The sequence below is a fragment of the Solanum dulcamara genome, chromosome 5 (assembly GCF_947179165.1).
Source record: "Solanum dulcamara chromosome 5, daSolDulc1.2, whole genome shotgun sequence".
In the NCBI taxonomy this organism is placed as follows: Eukaryota; Viridiplantae; Streptophyta; class Magnoliopsida; order Solanales; family Solanaceae; genus Solanum; species Solanum dulcamara.
Window position 1 is genome coordinate 36,016,497 of NC_077241.1, and position 16,894 is coordinate 36,033,390.

The 16,894-nt window shown below is 37.7% G+C and overlaps 1 long non-coding RNA gene across 1 annotated transcript; it reads left to right on the plus strand.

The window, feature by feature from the left end:
• The first annotated feature begins 1,044 nt into the window (after positions 1 to 1,044).
• On the plus strand, positions 1,045 to 3,245 carry LOC129890845 (uncharacterized). Its single transcript, XR_008767047.1, has 3 exons — positions 1,045 to 1,218; positions 2,116 to 2,157; positions 2,998 to 3,245. It is a non-coding gene; the product is annotated as an uncharacterized LOC129890845 (long non-coding RNA).
• Positions 3,246 to 16,894: the final 13,649 nt, after the last annotated feature.

The window sequence follows — 16,894 nt, forward strand, 5'->3', positions numbered from 1 at the left end:
CATATAAGTTCACCATCCTTCAGTAACCAGCTAGTTCTGCTCCTCTTGGTTAAATTATTTTGCAATTTCCTTTTCCGAGCTTATCCCAACTTATAACACTCTAGATATGTTATCTTGTGTCATCCTTTACCTTTACAAGAATATGATAAGGTGCTCAACTTAACCTAAGAAATATCTTAGTGTCGTCTCTCTAGGTGTCATATGTTACCTTGAGTTTTCCTGCCTTATCCTACAATCGATGTCGGGGTAGATCTTTGGTCCAACTATGGCCATGTCATATTTTTCCCTTAACACTAATTCCATTTCGATAGTTTGGCTGAACCCATCGCAACATTATTTGCGACCAACTGTATAGCCAAAAACTTGGATTTTTCTCTAGCATAGTATCGTTATCCCTCCTAGTATCTCTTGAGTTATTTGATACCATTCTCTTGTCATTGCAGGCTTCTACAAAAGAACACTGCCACCAATACTATTCTGACTTCTTATCCAATCATTGCTGGCTTTCAGATCTCGCTAACTAGTTTTGGCCAGGAATCTTACTGAAGTTTAAGCACCCATCTCATATATGTTGCCATATTAATTACCTCCATGTTACCCTTGCAGTTGTCTCACTTGTTTCGCCCCTTTAGAGGGTACTTATACCTTTATTCACTTATACCTTGCTCTATGTCTCTATGTCTAGTCTCAAATTTGTCAAATCTCTTTCCCCAACCTACTTGGTACTATATCATGTCCCCATCTTTCTGTATATTTTAAAACCTGATTATCTACATACAAAACCTTGGCTAAATTACGAAGCGACGAGAACCTTTTCATACATAATGTGATATCTCATCTATGAAATATCTTTCCAACCATAGGTCGTGGGACGAAATGTGATATCGGAGTAATAAGATATAGACGTTTTAAGTCTGACAGGCCAAACTAAATAGTGAATTCGGCCCAACCCAATTCTAATTTGGGTCAGGCCCAATACCCACGAAATTAATCTAAATTCTATGTCTTCCTTCATAGTTTAGACTAAGAAAATATCCAGAAAAATTTCTAGAGAGAGAGAGAGGGGAAGTTCTTGAGAGAAAAACCAAATCCGACCAAAATTCGAGTCCCAAAATCCGAAGCTCATGAAGAGAAAATTGTTGTACGTCGCGTTGGCTTCAATTTGAGCTAGAAATCAGCCAATAAGGAGAAGATTTTATGTGGTGCTACAAATTTAAGGTAATATTAAAGTCTCCTTTTCATTGTTAACAAGTTTAGTTAGAGTTTTTAACGGATTAGAACGGAGAAAATAGTATTATAAACTAGTTTGGTGATTTATTGAGAGTTATGGGTTAAGGGGTTGTTTTAGGTAGATTAAATAGATGGAATTATCTTAGTGATGATGTATAATAATGGTTGATATTGTTTTGATGTTGTTGATGAGTTGTTGTTCTTGAATTTGGAGGAAAAAGGTGTATGAAGATTGCGAATGTTCAAACCCGTTTTTGGAATTGAGTAGCTGGTAGTAATTCTGGAATATCTCATTTTGTAGACCTTCGATTTTAGATATTAAACATGATTTGGAAATCTAATACACGTACCTACAACTCTTATGTTTATGTCTTAGTCTATATCTGCTGTTATTAGGTCGCAAACTGAGCATGAATCATAAGACAAATTCTGTCCAGATTCTGGATTGAAAAATTCTTTATGTATAGCTGTTCGTATTTTGATGATATCTCTTTGTAGAAAATGATTTTTGAGTTGATTTATTTTGAATTGGGAACTTAAGACAGAGATCTAAATGTTTCATGAAGGTCATAAAGTCCAGTTTTGCCGTTTTCAGTTTCAAAATTTAGATACAACGTGAGGTACTTGACTTTCCGAATTTACTGCTTTGGTAACATGAGTCGGGTGGAAATATTCTAGGCTTATTGTCAATAATAAATCTTATTTTGTGTCAATATTTTGGATTGTTGATGTTGATTGATGATTATATGGCTGGTTTGAAAGTGGGAAAAGTGAGCGGTATAGGGGAGGTGCTGTCCAAATTTTTTTTAGAAATAACCTACTAACGATAGACTATGTTTTATTCTTGTCCATAGCTTAACCATAGTGCTTAACATTTTAATATAGGTTGAGACAATATTGGACAACATATACGTATAAACGCTAAAGGTATGTAAAGTTAACATTTTCTTCTTTTGGCATGATCCATATGAAACGAACGAATGACGTATGCTTAAATTCCAAAGAAACTCTTATTCGTAGATATACTCGAATGGCTACCATTCTTGATTTTCAAAAATTTATATTGTTATGTCTTGACTCATGTGTATGATTCCAGCCATCCTAGTTGGTATAACTCATGTTGTGGTATAATTCATATTTTAGTATAATCCATAATTGGTGTGATTCATAATGACTATTGTCTTGGTTTTCAAATGATGGACTATTTTGCTTATTCTATTAAGCTTCCGATAATGATCAAATTTCACAAGGTTGCTAATGATACCTTATTCGTGCATATTGTTATGGTATTATTCACCGAGTCCTACGATAGGCCGGGTATGTTATCATGTATGGATTCCACTACATTATTCACCGAGTCCCTTACTAGAGGGACGGGTACGTGATATGATAATATGATATTATGATGATATGACGATATGATTATGGCACCGAGTCCCATAATGGGTCGGGTACAGTATCAGTGTACACTACTCTATTCACCGAGTCCCTTGCTAGAGGGCCGGGTATGGTATATATATACATATGATGATATATTGATATAATTGTGACACCGAGTCCCATAACGGGTCAGGTACGATATATGATGATGATATGCATGTCTTCATTTTATAAGACACAGGTACAGTGATTTATTGATTATGATACTTGACTCCTGAATCTTTATTTCAGATGTGATCTCCTTTACGGTATTTTATGCTTTATATACTCAGTACATAGTTCGTACTGACCCCCTTTTGTTCGGGGGGCTGCATTTCATGCCTGCAGGTACAAATACTCATTTTGGAGAGCCGCCAACTTAGGATTCTACTCAACGGGTTTGAAGTGCTCCATTGTCTCGGAGCCCGAACTTTGGGTACTAATCCTTATAATGTATATATTTGTGTATTTAGGGGTACGACGGGGCCCTGTCCCGTCATATGCTATTGTTAATCCTCTTAGAGGTCTGTAGACATATGAGTGGGTTGTATATAGATGTTGTCCGGTGTACTAGTATGACTTATGTTTTTGGACGTTTACATTCATAATGGAAGCCTTGTTGGCTTACATATTATGTTATCTTATTTTTGACAATTAAGACTCCCCAAGAAATAGGTGATTTTTGTATATATATAAGTAATAGTTTGAGACGACGTGCTACCCATATAAATCTTATATCATGTTTAATTGCCGATTGACTATAGATAATAGGTGTGTATATGAGGGTCCAATTCGGACACTAGTCACGGCCTACGGGGCTAGGTCGTGACAATCTACTACTCTTTACTTGAATAATGTGACCCATGAAACAACTCATCAAAGGCCACATTCTACTTAGCTTTATCAAAGGTTAATTCACACTTGTATTCCGACGATGATTGTTCAAGGTTCTCTTGGAGTAGTAGCTTTATCGCAACCTATATCCTTTGTTCCTTGGGGTGAATCTAGGTTGCACCATTTATTCCTTAAGTTGGCTGTCTTTTTCTTTTAAGGGTTCCACTATCTTTGGGGTGATGTTGTGTGCACGCATCATTCCTTTATACCTTATGCCCCTTGCCCTTACTGTGTACCCAACATAGGATTTTAACTTAGTCAATACATACCAAGTGTGCTTTACTAGCGGTCTTACCTTATCCCTATATTGTTGTACCACACCTTTAAACTCATACTTACATATTCCCCTTTTAGTTCATACTCATATTCAGTTCATGACATCTATTTGAGGTGCTTCTATTAGAATTTCCTTCCATAAATTCCATCTTTAATTAGTTGGTGAAGGGCTAATAAAGTGTTATCCTGAAGCATATTCCAATCACCACCAGAAGGGAACTAGAATCCAATGAGCATTACAGTGCTCCTTAGTGCTTGACTCACATGGTCTCCCTCCAGGCTTATTCTTGAGTCGTGAACAACTTATCTAGTCCTACAATAATAGTTGAGGGTTCTGCACTTTCCAACAAGAATGAAACTCCATCATATGGCATATTTCCTCTCAACATGAGCTTTTTCTAAGGCAAATACGGTTGGAGATAATGTGGTTGGAACTTTACTGCTCAGATAGGCTTTTTTCCGCGATAAAATATCCCCCAAATAAAAAGGGTGACCCTTACTAACTACATGGATAGTACCTCATACAGCTTTAGTTCAACATGATAGGGGTACTCAGTATCAACTTCCCAGACACATTAAGAATCTATGTTTCATTCCAACTTTTTTTTTGTTCTGGGAAACTTTCGGCAAAGTTTCCTCTATACTCCTTACTATCCGAAAACCTACACGTAAAAAATACCAAAAATGCCTCACAGGGCTAACATATATATATTTATATCATATCACAGGCACACAGGGCTTTTAATATCATATCATATCGTAGCCACACATGGCTTTCAATATTAACAATAGTATAAAAATGATGGACTTACCTCGTGTGTCCAACTCAACCTGCATCTGTTACACTTTCCGGTCTACTTTCCATTCATTTTTTGACTTAACATTTCAATCTTATATCAATAGCTTACCCAACAAATATCATTTGTGTCTTTGTTTACTCTGTGCTTTGTAACTTCCAATGTCGTCAATTACTTCCTCTTGTTGATTTCTTCCTTCTGCTAAAGTCCAAGGTTAGTATAAGGAGTTTTCCTATGACTCGGATCTATAGCATGATCTTAGATATGAAAAAAAAGGTAAGATCCTAAATTTCCTGTGGCCTCTTATTTATAGATGTGGCGTGCAACATAGTGATAAAAAAGACTCTATTAGATACGGTATGTTGACATTCCAAGAATAAACTGCTCTGATACCACTTCTATCATGATCCAACATAATAGGCCATGACAGGTGCCCAGACTAGACACTGGCATATAGCCTTGCTAACTATAAGTAACTCTGTTTCATATTTGCTTCATAAGGAATCAACAGGCATGATAACATATAAGCCGACGAGGATGCCATGACAAAAAGAAACGTCCCAAAACATTAGTCTTATAGGACCATTGTACACACCCATATATACAACCCACATACATGTCTACAGACCTCTAAGAGTAAGAATAGTAACATAAGGCAGGACAGGGCCCCCATCGTACCCATGAACAAATAAATATATACATCGAGGTTTAGTATCAAAACTAGGCTCCAGTACAATGGAGCACTTCTGAATTGCTGAGTAACACTCCTACGCTGCTGGATCGCTAAAGTGTGTATCTGTACCTATGGGCATGAATGCACCCCCCCTTCTCCGAAAATAAGGGGTTAGTACGACATATGTACTGAGTATATAAGCATAGACATCATAAGGAAGTTATAGTTGGCATAGGGATATAGGGGAAAGTATGACATCTAATCATTTACTGTACCTGTAGCTTATAACATAAAGTCGTACAAACTATCATCACGTACTACACCTGGCCCATTTGGGGACTTAGTGTAATAACTATATCACTCTGTTATCATAAGCATCTATATACTATTAGTGCTATCTCATATAATAATGCCGAGGAACGTATGACCCGATCCATATACAATATAGTAATGCCGAGGAATGTTTGGCCTGATCCATATATTATATAATAATATTGAGGAATGTTTGGCCTGATCCATATATTATATATACATACATACCCGACCCTCTACTGAGGGACTCAAAGAGCTATTCATGTCATTGCATTATCATGTTCTCATATAGTGTACCTGACCCTCTAGTGAGGGACTCAGTGATATAAGGGTTACTGTATACACGAGTAGAGTAGTGAGTAACCATATGTATTTTAGATCATATTTGAGACTTTATGGAATACTCAAAATGTTCTATCATTCAAAAACCAAGTCAAGAGTCATATCAAGTACCTTTTGATTGCCACTATGGATTAGGTAAATGTTACACCCCGCACTCTTGAGATCAGAATGTATTCTTAAGTTACTTATACACTATCATGTGAGCCGGATAAGCTACGACACTATCGAATAACTCTAAGGAAAGAAGATTGTGATACCTCGCGAGAAGGGAGGTTGGAGATCGAGTCATAAGAATCCGGAAAGAGTTGGAGGCTAAGAAATGAGTTGTAGGACTCGATTTACCTACGTAAGCCACTAAGTTAAGAGTATTACACACTTAAGTTGCTTAAGGATATATCAAGCTTACGTAGTGCGGATTACATAGGCTCTTAAAGTGAGACGAAATTACGAACCCGCGAGGAAGGGAAAAGATGACGCGTGGCAGCCAATGGAGGAGCGACACATGGCAGCACCTCAAGAAAGCAGGTGATGCACCTACTTAGGGTCAAGTAGGTGATGCAGCTGCTTGGGGGAGGTGGACCCCGCTGCCACGTGGCAGCCCCTAATTGGCAGCATGACACAGTGGCCAATCATGGCTTGACAAGTGTCACCCTAAGGGGCTGACATATGTCACCTCCTAAGGACACCTACACATATGTATATTGTGACTAAGGGGCTGCTGCTTATCCCAAAATTTCATTCAAAACTGCAGCAACAAATAAGAGAAAACAAACCCTAAGGAGAAAATTGCGACGGCTTGGGAGAAAAATAAGGTAAGTCCCGATTTTGTCCCGTAAATTAATTATATTGCGTATACCACGATGATATGGAAGTATTAGTAGTATAAAATTAGAGTTTGGGGCAGCAAAAAATGGACAGTAAGCTGCCACGACGTTACAGCACGCTGAAATAAAGGTTCCGAGGCGCGATTTTGGCGAGTTCTAGCCAATTTCGGGAAAGGTAAGTTCTTCCCCTATAATTTGAAGTTTATGATGTTAAATTAGGGTGTATTACACACCTTAGGGGCTGCTGTAAGTTGGGGGAAAGGTTTGAAAAGTTCGGAGTTCGAAATAAATGAATTTGGAATCGCTATAGTTAAGTTGTTGTCGAAATAAGATGTTGTGCGCGTGGGGGCTGCTGCTGGTTGTGGCGTGGAATGTTGAAGGGTCTAAAAGTTCTCTAAATGAGGTGTGGGAGCTTCTGGTTGAAGCGACATGACCCTCCGCTTTGCAATTAAAGAATTCGCGAAAGAAAGATTAAAAACTCTAGTTTTGGTATCTTAGTTTCGAGTGAATTGTCGGGGGTTTATAGTGTAATTTTGGTCGTAATATATATATGTATGGGCTGATGGTTCTATTTTTGGTTGGATTCAGTTGTTAAGGACATGGTTGGGAATTCGGATAGGGCACATTATAGGGGAGGTGCTGTCCTATTTTTGTTAACGTCTTAACTAGTTGAGGAACTAGTCGAGAAGGCGAGCGAGGGGTTGAATGTTATGAATACTCGTGGGTAGTATAAGTTTCTGAAAAGTCCAAGGTTGTTAATACTTGCATTACTTCCATGTTAAATAGGTTTCGAGGACAACGACGTGGACGTGATTAAGAGAAGTCCATACAAGGTATGTGAAGCTTTCTTTTGGCATGTTTTCGGCATAAGTATGTAAAGCTTATCTTCTTTTCTTTTGGCATGTCTTAGTATTAAGTGAATTGTGTATGTAATGTGAGAATAATTCCATTCATAGAACCCCGATTATGGTTCATCAATCTTATTCACTTCTAGATATTAGAACTCCTGCGATAGTTGAGTTATGGACTTGTAAGTCTTCTATATGCTGAAAAGTAGTGTATGTAAAGCTATTCCTCCTTCTTTGGCATGTATTACATATAATTTATGAGTGGTTTATACATATGAAATATGGGAATAACTCCATTCGTGAAGTTTCGAGTACAATTTATAATTCTTATCCACTTCGTGATGGTAGAACTCATATAATAGTTGAGTTATTGCCGTTTAAGTCTTCTATATGATAAAAGGTAATATATGTAGAGCCTATCGCTTCTTTCTTATGGGACGTATTAATGTAAATGAAATAAGATATGATTTGAGTGTAGAGGTAGTTCCAGTTGTAAGTTCCGAGTATAACTCGTGACTCGAGTTCACTCCTAAATGCTAAGGGACTTAAAGTAGTTAAACTACGACCCTCGAGCCTTCTATAGACTGAATAGTGATTGGATGTGTAAGCTCCTAAACTTGGGGGTTCTTGGGCATAATTTACGATAATGGTTGAGGGATATTTGATATGTAACAGTGTTTTGCGTGCACGTATATGTATTATGATATATACCTGGATCGGGCCGAACGTACCTCGACATATTTTGCTATGTAAGGATCAGGTCGTACGTTCCATGACAAATTATGCATTATACGGATTGGGCTGTTATACCTTCGCATTATTATGCATTATACAGATCGGGTCGTCGTACCTAGGCATTATTATGCATTATACAGATTGGGCCATCGTACCTCGGCATTGTTATATGATATACGGCTTGGGTCGTCGTTCCTCAGCATTATTATATGATACATGGATCGGGTCGTCATTCCTCGGCATGTACTTTCTATATACAGGGATCGGGCTGTACGTCCCACAGCGTTAATAGTGTATATACACCTATCATGATAGATAATGTGTTTGTAACACCGAGTCCCCGAGCGGGCCGGATACGGTTTGTGATAGTGGTATACATGACTTTATTTTGTAAGGTGCAGGTACAGTACCCTATTAAATGTTATACTTGGTTTCCTACATCCTTGGTTCAGTTGTTGTCTAAGAATTGTTATGCTTTACATACTAAGTACATATATCGTACTGACCCCCCCTTTCCTCGGAGGGGCTGCTTTCCATGCCCGCAGGTACAGATGTTCTTGTTGGGGATCTGTTAGATTAGGTCTTCCACTCTGCTATGTTGGACGTGCTCTGCTGTTCCGGAGCCTTACTATTAATGCTGGTCATTTATGTATATGTTTATTTATTTAGGGGTACGGCGAGGGCCCTATCCCGCCATATGATACAGTTATTACGCTTAGAGGTCTGTAGACATGTGTATGTGGGTTATTTGTAAGTTTGCTTCAGTTGCGCTCATACGATGTATTGCAAATGTTTTTGTGGTGTGGCAGCCTCGTCGGCTCGCACATCCTGTCCTGCTATGATATAGGTGAATGAGGCTACAGGTTTATGAAAAAAAGTTTTTGACCCATTGGGGTTCGTGTATGGTATCACATCACACATGGTTCAACTTAAGGGTAGCGGATAGCTACGCATAAGGGGGTCCAGGTCGGACCCCAGTCGTGGCCTATGGGGTTGGGTCATGACAGTAAAAATGGAACTTTTGAAATCATATTCCCGTATCAAGTCATCATTAAATATGTTTTGGGAATCAAGAAGTTGGCTATCCTAGTGGCTTTAAAAAAGAGGAACTTCCTTGGAATCGTATACACTGTATCTATTTGTTTCATAAAGATCATGCCAAAAATAAAGAAAGATTAGCTTTAATACTTACTACTTCATAATTTATAGAAAAACCTAAGAAGAAATAGCTCAATTATTGCAACAGTTCCAACATTAGAGGATGAGTAAGAAACACTTAGGAATAGAGTAATCATATGCATATATCGTACCTGGCCTATCATGGCTCGGTGAATAATTATAGCATAATAGCGTCATACTTATGTCAAAAGCATACCACGAGGAAAGAAGGATAGCTCTGTTTACTCATCCCAAAGACATGCCAAGAGAAAGGAGATAGCTTCACATACCTCTTACGGATTACTCTTAACCACATTCACCCCATCATCTCTTATACCTATTTAACATGAAAGTAATGTTACACCCCAAACTTTTGTACCTTGGAACGCGTTCTTAAGTCTCTTGAAAGTCTCTTAAGTTTCATGGAAGGATCGTAAGCCTCTTAAGTTTCTTAAGATTTCCTAAAGTTTTTTAAAGCTTATAAAAGATTCTTAAGACTTCTTAAGAACTATTAAGCTTCTTAAGAGTTACCGTGTGAGCCGGATAATCTATAACTCTATCAAACAACTCTAAGGAAAGGAGAATGCGATACCCCATAGTAGAGAAGATTAGAAATAGAGCTATAAGAATCCAGAAGAAGTTGGAGACCAAATGATGAGTGTAGGACAGGACTTATTTACATAAGATACCAACTTGGAAATCTTACATACTTCAGCTATTAGAGTACATACTAAGCTTACATAGCAAGGATTACATAGGTTCGTAAAGTAAGATGATATTACGAACCCACGAGAGGGAAAAGAGAGTGCTACATGGCAGCATGAGAGAGTACCACATGGCAGCATAAGAGATTTCCATGTGGCAAAAGTTGGAGCAAGGGTGGTGGAACCCACATGCCATGTGGCAGCCTTTGATTATAGAAAAGGGGTGTGTTGGCCCAATGAGGGCTTGACATGTGTCACCACTTAAGGGTTTACACGTGTCACCCCCTAAAGTAGCCTATATATATAAGTTTTATAATCATCCTTATCCAACAATTCATTCTTATCTTCAAAATTCTAGAAAACTCTAGAGAAAAAAAGAAGAGAAGAAACTCTAGCTAGAAGAGAAAGAGAGCCACAGTTTTGGGAGAAAAAAAGAGGTAAGTTCTCTAATTTTGTTCCGTAAATTAATTATGTAGGGTGCACCACGATGTTATGAAGGTGTTAGTAATGAAACTTTATGATTTGTAGCCTCCCAAAATGTTATCAAGCAGCCACGAAGTTTTAGGCGCGCTAAAGGAACTTCTGAGGCATGTTTCAACGAGTTTGACAAGTTTTAGGAAAGGTAAGGGCTTCCCTTTCAAATTGGAGTTTATGATATTTTTATGAGGTATATTAAATGTCTTAAGAAATGTTGGAAGTAGAAAAATTGTATAAGGATGCTTGACGTTAGAAACAAACTAAATTGAAGTTCTTATAGCTAAATCGAAGTCGAGTAGTGGGTTGTCGTTGTGGTGCTGTGGGTGAAGCTGGTTTGGTTTCATGTTGCAGGTATTTAAAGTGTTTTAAAAAGAGTGTGGGTTCTTATGGTTGTATCCACATGACCCTCCGTTTGGAATGGTTAAAGATTTTGTGAAATAAAGATTAAAAACTCTATTTTCGTATCGTAGTTTTGAGCTAGTTGTTTGGAGTTGTATTGTGTAATGTTGAGGTGGTTTACTTGTATATATGCTGATGGTTGTTGTTTTTTGTATGGTTGTTGACACTGTGGCCTAGTTGAAATCTCAGGGATGTTGAAGTTACAGGGGAAATGCTGCTCGATTTTCGATAGCATCGCAACTAGTAACAAACTAGTCGAGGGTAATGGATAAGAAAATAACTCCTATTATTACTTGGTTATAGAGTGGGATATTAGAAAGTGAAAGGCTATTAATATATATGTGCATATGATGACAAAATGATGTAGTTGGTACACCGAGTCCCTAAAATGGGTTGGTCACAGTATATGATGGTAATATGTATGACTATGTTTTATATGATGCGAGTACGGTAAATGGTTAAATTTTATACTTGCCCCCTGCATCCCTATGCCTACTATAATTTTCTTATGATGTCTATGCTTTATGCCGGAGCATAGTTTTGGTATTAAACCTCGATGTAAATATTTATTTTTTAACGGGTATAGCGGGGGCCCTGTTCCTCCTTATGTTACTGTTCTTACTCTTACAGGTTTGTGGATATGTTTATGGGTTATGTATGAGTTGTATATGCATGTAAGTATAGTGGTGCCTATGATAAGCCTCACCGGCTTATATGCTATCCTACCTGTTGATCTGCTATAACTTAAACAGGGGACATATTTACTTACAGATAGCAGGGATATACGTGACTGCCCAGTGTCGGCACCCATCATAGACTACAGGGTTAGGTCATGACAAAAGTGGTATCAGAGCAGTTTGGTCCTCGAAATGTCTACAGACCGTGTCTAATAGAGTCTTGTTTATCGTTGTGTGGTTTACCACATCTATAAATAGGAGACTACATGACATTTAGGATGTTACCTTTCTTTTTTGTCTTAGATCATGCGATAGAGGCCAACCATATGAAATGAAATTCCTTTTTATACTAACCTTTGGTTTCAGCTAAAGAACGACATCGACAAAAGAAAGTGATGGATGATATTGAAAGGTACACAATATACATATAAGTAATAGTGTAAAAGAGGTATGCTGGATGGTAAGAAGAATGGTGATAGATATGAATATCTTCAGACAGTTGGTGGGATAAGTGAAATGGAAGGAACCAGAAAACAAAAAGGATTACGCCTACCTTATACAAGTTGTATAAAGGTAGTGGTGCAACTTTTGTATATTTATATATACAGCATAAGACCAAGCTGAGGAGTACATAATAAAAAGGGGGGTATAGTATTTTGGATACGTTATAGAGAAATACAAAGAGAAGTTAAATCAAATAATCAAAAAGGACATATTCATGGTTGAATTAAAGATCTACCACAAAACCGGTTGTAAGAGAGAAGAAGAGAGGGCAAGGAAAAACATGAAGACTAGCAAGAAGACGCCAAGGTAAATCTTGGGTAAGATAAGTGCCTTCATATATTATTGCAAGGAGGGAAATGGAATATGACATAAGGAATTCCCAGGGGCATGGTCACCTATCCTAGTACTACTTTCGCCCAAGCACGTTTAACTTCAGAATTATGGTGGGATCCGATGCGTTAGTGTTGTTATGATCGCAGAGATGAGAGAACCCAAACTAGCAGCAAAGAAATGATACGAGATTATGTACCTAGAGTATTATAAGTTACGATAAGGGAATTGTAAAAGAGCTTAAGCAAAACAAGCAGGATTAGCCGATTACTAATATATAGCGCACTTGTATGCCACAGTTCTTCAACATAATACCAGTTAATGATATGGCAAACCACGGAACAGCTATACAGGTCATTGTGTTAGGGTACTTTCGCACAACTTAGTAGCCAACTCTGATGGGCAAAAAGCAAAACCCAAAAGGTGAGGGTACCATTTTATGCCATCTAAAGATAGCAAGAAGTAATATACGAGGTTGAATATTCCACAATACGACCTTGGCTACAAGACTCACTTTGCACTACCTGGACAGATAATTCTATATGGAATATTATCTGCATTAACAATCTCAGCCCATGTTCCTTTAATCAAGGACTACCTATTCAGCTGAGATGATATGAATTTATAGGTCAAAAAGGTGGTGATACTTTATGGAGTTCTCATAGTTGGTGTCTCGAACAAAGGAGCCCAATTTATAGCTAATTACTAAAGATCAGTCCATGAAGAGATTGGGAAGATAGATAGGTCTTTGTACACCATTGTACCCTCAGATCGAGGGACAGATCACGCTTACTAGCTAAATGCTAGAGGATATAGTTCAGGCCTATACGGTTGACTTCAAAGGTATATAGGACAATTGCCTACTATTTGTCAAGATTACTTATGATACTAACTACTATTGTAGTATCTAGATGACCTCGTACAAGACTTTGTAGGGCAGATAGTATAGGATGCCAATTGGTTAGTTGATATTGGTAAAACATGACTAATCGGCTCAGACATGGTCTAATAAGTTGTATAGAAGGTGAAGCTCATATAGGAGAGGTTATTAGCCACCCAAAATCAATAGAAGTCATACGTAGATAATCAACGTCGACTTCTAGAGTTTCAAGTTAATGATTGCGCATTTCTAAAGGTACCACCCACAGAGAAAGTAATGAGATCCAATAGGAAAGAGGACCTTAGTCCCAGATACATTGGCCATATCAGATCCTCTGCCGAATAGGCAAGACTGCCTATGAGCTGGACTTACAGCGAATCTGAAAGTAGTACATCTAGTCTTCCATGCATCAATGCTTCGTAAGTGTGGTGGTAATCCAGCCCGAGTATATCCCGTTGAGGATATCTAAGTCATAGAGGATTTATCCTATAATAAGCAACTTATCGCCATCCTGGATCGATAGAGTATCTATACCTACCCCTTATGCTAAAGGTAATCCCAACCTTTGGGACTCTGATGGTGATGGCTAATGAAAGTATACATTATTGCAATGGAATAGAGAAACTCTCCATATAGTCGGTATAAGATCTTGATGAAGGTTTTGGTTCACATTCGAGGATGAATGTTCTAAAGGGGGGAAGGATGTTATACCCCATACTTTTGTAACTTGGAACGTGTTCTTAAGTCTCTTAAAATTTCTTAAAGATTCTAAAAGTTTCTTAAGACTTCTTAAGAACTATTAAGCTTCTTAAGAGTTACCATGTGAGCCGAATAATCTATAACGCTATAAAACAACTCTAAGGAAAGGATAATGTGATACCCTATAGTAGAGAAGATTGGAAATAGAGCTATAAGAATCCAGAAAAAGTTGGAGACTAATTGATGAGTCGTAGGACACAAATTATTTACGTAATATACCAACTTAGAAATCTTACATACTTAAACTACTGGAGTACATACCAAGCTTACATAGCAAGGATTACATAGGTTCGTAAAGTAAGATGAGATAGGAACCCACGAGGGGGAAAAGAGAGTGCCACATGGCAGCATGAGAGAGTGCCATGTGGCAGCTTAAGAGATTGCCATGTAGCAGCAGCTGGATCAAGGGTGGTGGACCCCATATGCCACATGGTAGCCTTTGATTAGAGGAAAGGAGTGTGTTGACCCAATGAAGGCTTGACATGTGTCACCACTTAGGGACCAATTCATTCTTATCTTCAAAATTCTAGAAAACTCTAGAAAAAAAAGAAGAGAAGAAACTCTAGCTAGAAGAGAAAGAGAGCCACGGTTTTGGGAGGAAAAAAGAGGTAAGTTGTCCGATTTCGTTCCGTGAATTAATTATCTAGAGTGAAAAAAGATTTTATGAAGGTGTTAGTAATGATATTTTTTTATTTGGAGCCGCCCAAAACATTATCAAGAAGCCACAAAGTATTATGCGCGCTAAAGGAACTTAAGAGGCAAGTTTCGATTAGTTTGAGGAGTTTCGGGAAAGGTAAGGGCTTCCCTTTCAAATTGGAGTTTGTGATGTTTTCATAAGGTATATTAAATGTCTTAAATAAGGTTGGAAGTTAAAAATTTTCATAAGGATGCTTGACGTTAGAAACAAACTAAATTGAAGTATTTGTAGCTAAATCAAAGTCGAGTAGTGGATTATCGTTGTTGTGCTGCGGGTGCAGCTGGTTGGGTTGCATGTTTCACGTATTTAAAGTGTTTTAAAAAGGATGTGGGTATTTCTAGTTTCATACACATGACCCTCCGTTTGGTATGGTTAAAGATTTTGTTAAATAAAGATTAAAAACTCTATTTTCGTATCGTAGTTTTGAGCTAGTTGTTTGGAGTTGTATTGTGTAATGTTGAGGTAGTTTACTTATATATATGCTACTGGTTTTTGTTTTTGGTATGGTTTTGACACCACGGATGATTTTAAACTTGGGATATGTTGAAGTTACAAGGGAAATGCGGTCTGATTTTCGGTAGCATCGAAACTAGTAACAAACTAGTCGAGGGTAATGGATAAGGAAATGACTCCTATTAGTACTTAGTTGTAGAGTGGGATATTGTAAAATTAAAGGATATTAATCTTAGTATTACTTTCATGTCAAATAGGTTAAGTAGGTATCAAGGCAAGCCAAATTTCAATTAATCCCGAAAAAGGTATGTGAAGCTTACCCTTTCTTTCTCTTGGCATATCTTTGGCATAAGTATGTGAAGATTTCTCTTGGCATGTCTTAGACTTAAGTTATTGATATATGAAATGTGGGGATAATTCCATTCATATAACCCCAAGTATGACTCATAAGTTTTATACACTTCTCGATGGTAGAATTCCTATACTAGTTGAGTTATTGCCTCTCAAGTCTTCTATATGATGGACAGTAGTAAGTATGTGAAGTTATCTCCTTTCTCTTGGCATGTTTTGGCATAAGTACGTAGAGCTACCCTTCTTTCCACTTGATATATATTTGATATAAGTGTGGTTCTATGATGGTAAGGTAATGCAATAATAAGGTTATGATACCGAGCCCATGATAGGCCAGGTACGATATATGTAATGATGTGTCCTTGACTAAAAGTAGAGACTAGGTAAAGCTTATTCTTTCTCTTCCTTTGGCAATCATAATTATAAGTAAACTATGATACGAGCTCTGGGTAACTCCACTTTTAAGTCCTAAATGTAATCCGTATCTCTTATTCACTTCTAAATGTCAAACTCTTGTAGTAAGTTGAACTACTTTCCTTGATCTCCATAGGTTAAGAAGTACTGGATCCATAAGCTCCTAGTCCTAAGGACTATGTGATGACAGGTATACCTTAATCTTTGAAATGTTAGTATTACTTTAGTACATGTCTAGGGTCCTTGAGATCCTAAGTGATATAGGCCTCAATGGCATTTAGAAGGCACTCGAGATGGCTACACTACTATTCTGGTCCTCGGATAATAGCTTAATCTTCTTACATTGTCGAGTCTCTGATAATGATTTAGATTGTATATGGTTACTCACTACTTGATTTGTGTATATTGTAATATATCTGACACCAAGTCCTCTAACGGGCTAGGTATGGTATATGATAATTATGACAACGAGTCCCATAAAGGGCCGGGTACGGTATATGATGATATGATTACACTGAGTCCCATAAAGGGCCGTGTACAGTATATGATGATATGATAACACCAAGTCCCATAAAGGGACAGGTACGGTATATGATGATGTGATGACACCGAGTCCCATGAAAGGACGGGTATGGTATATGTATTCAATGATATAATATGTGATATGGATCGGATCGAACATTCCTCAGCATTACTATATGATATGTGAATCAAACCGAATGTTCCTCAGCATTACTATAT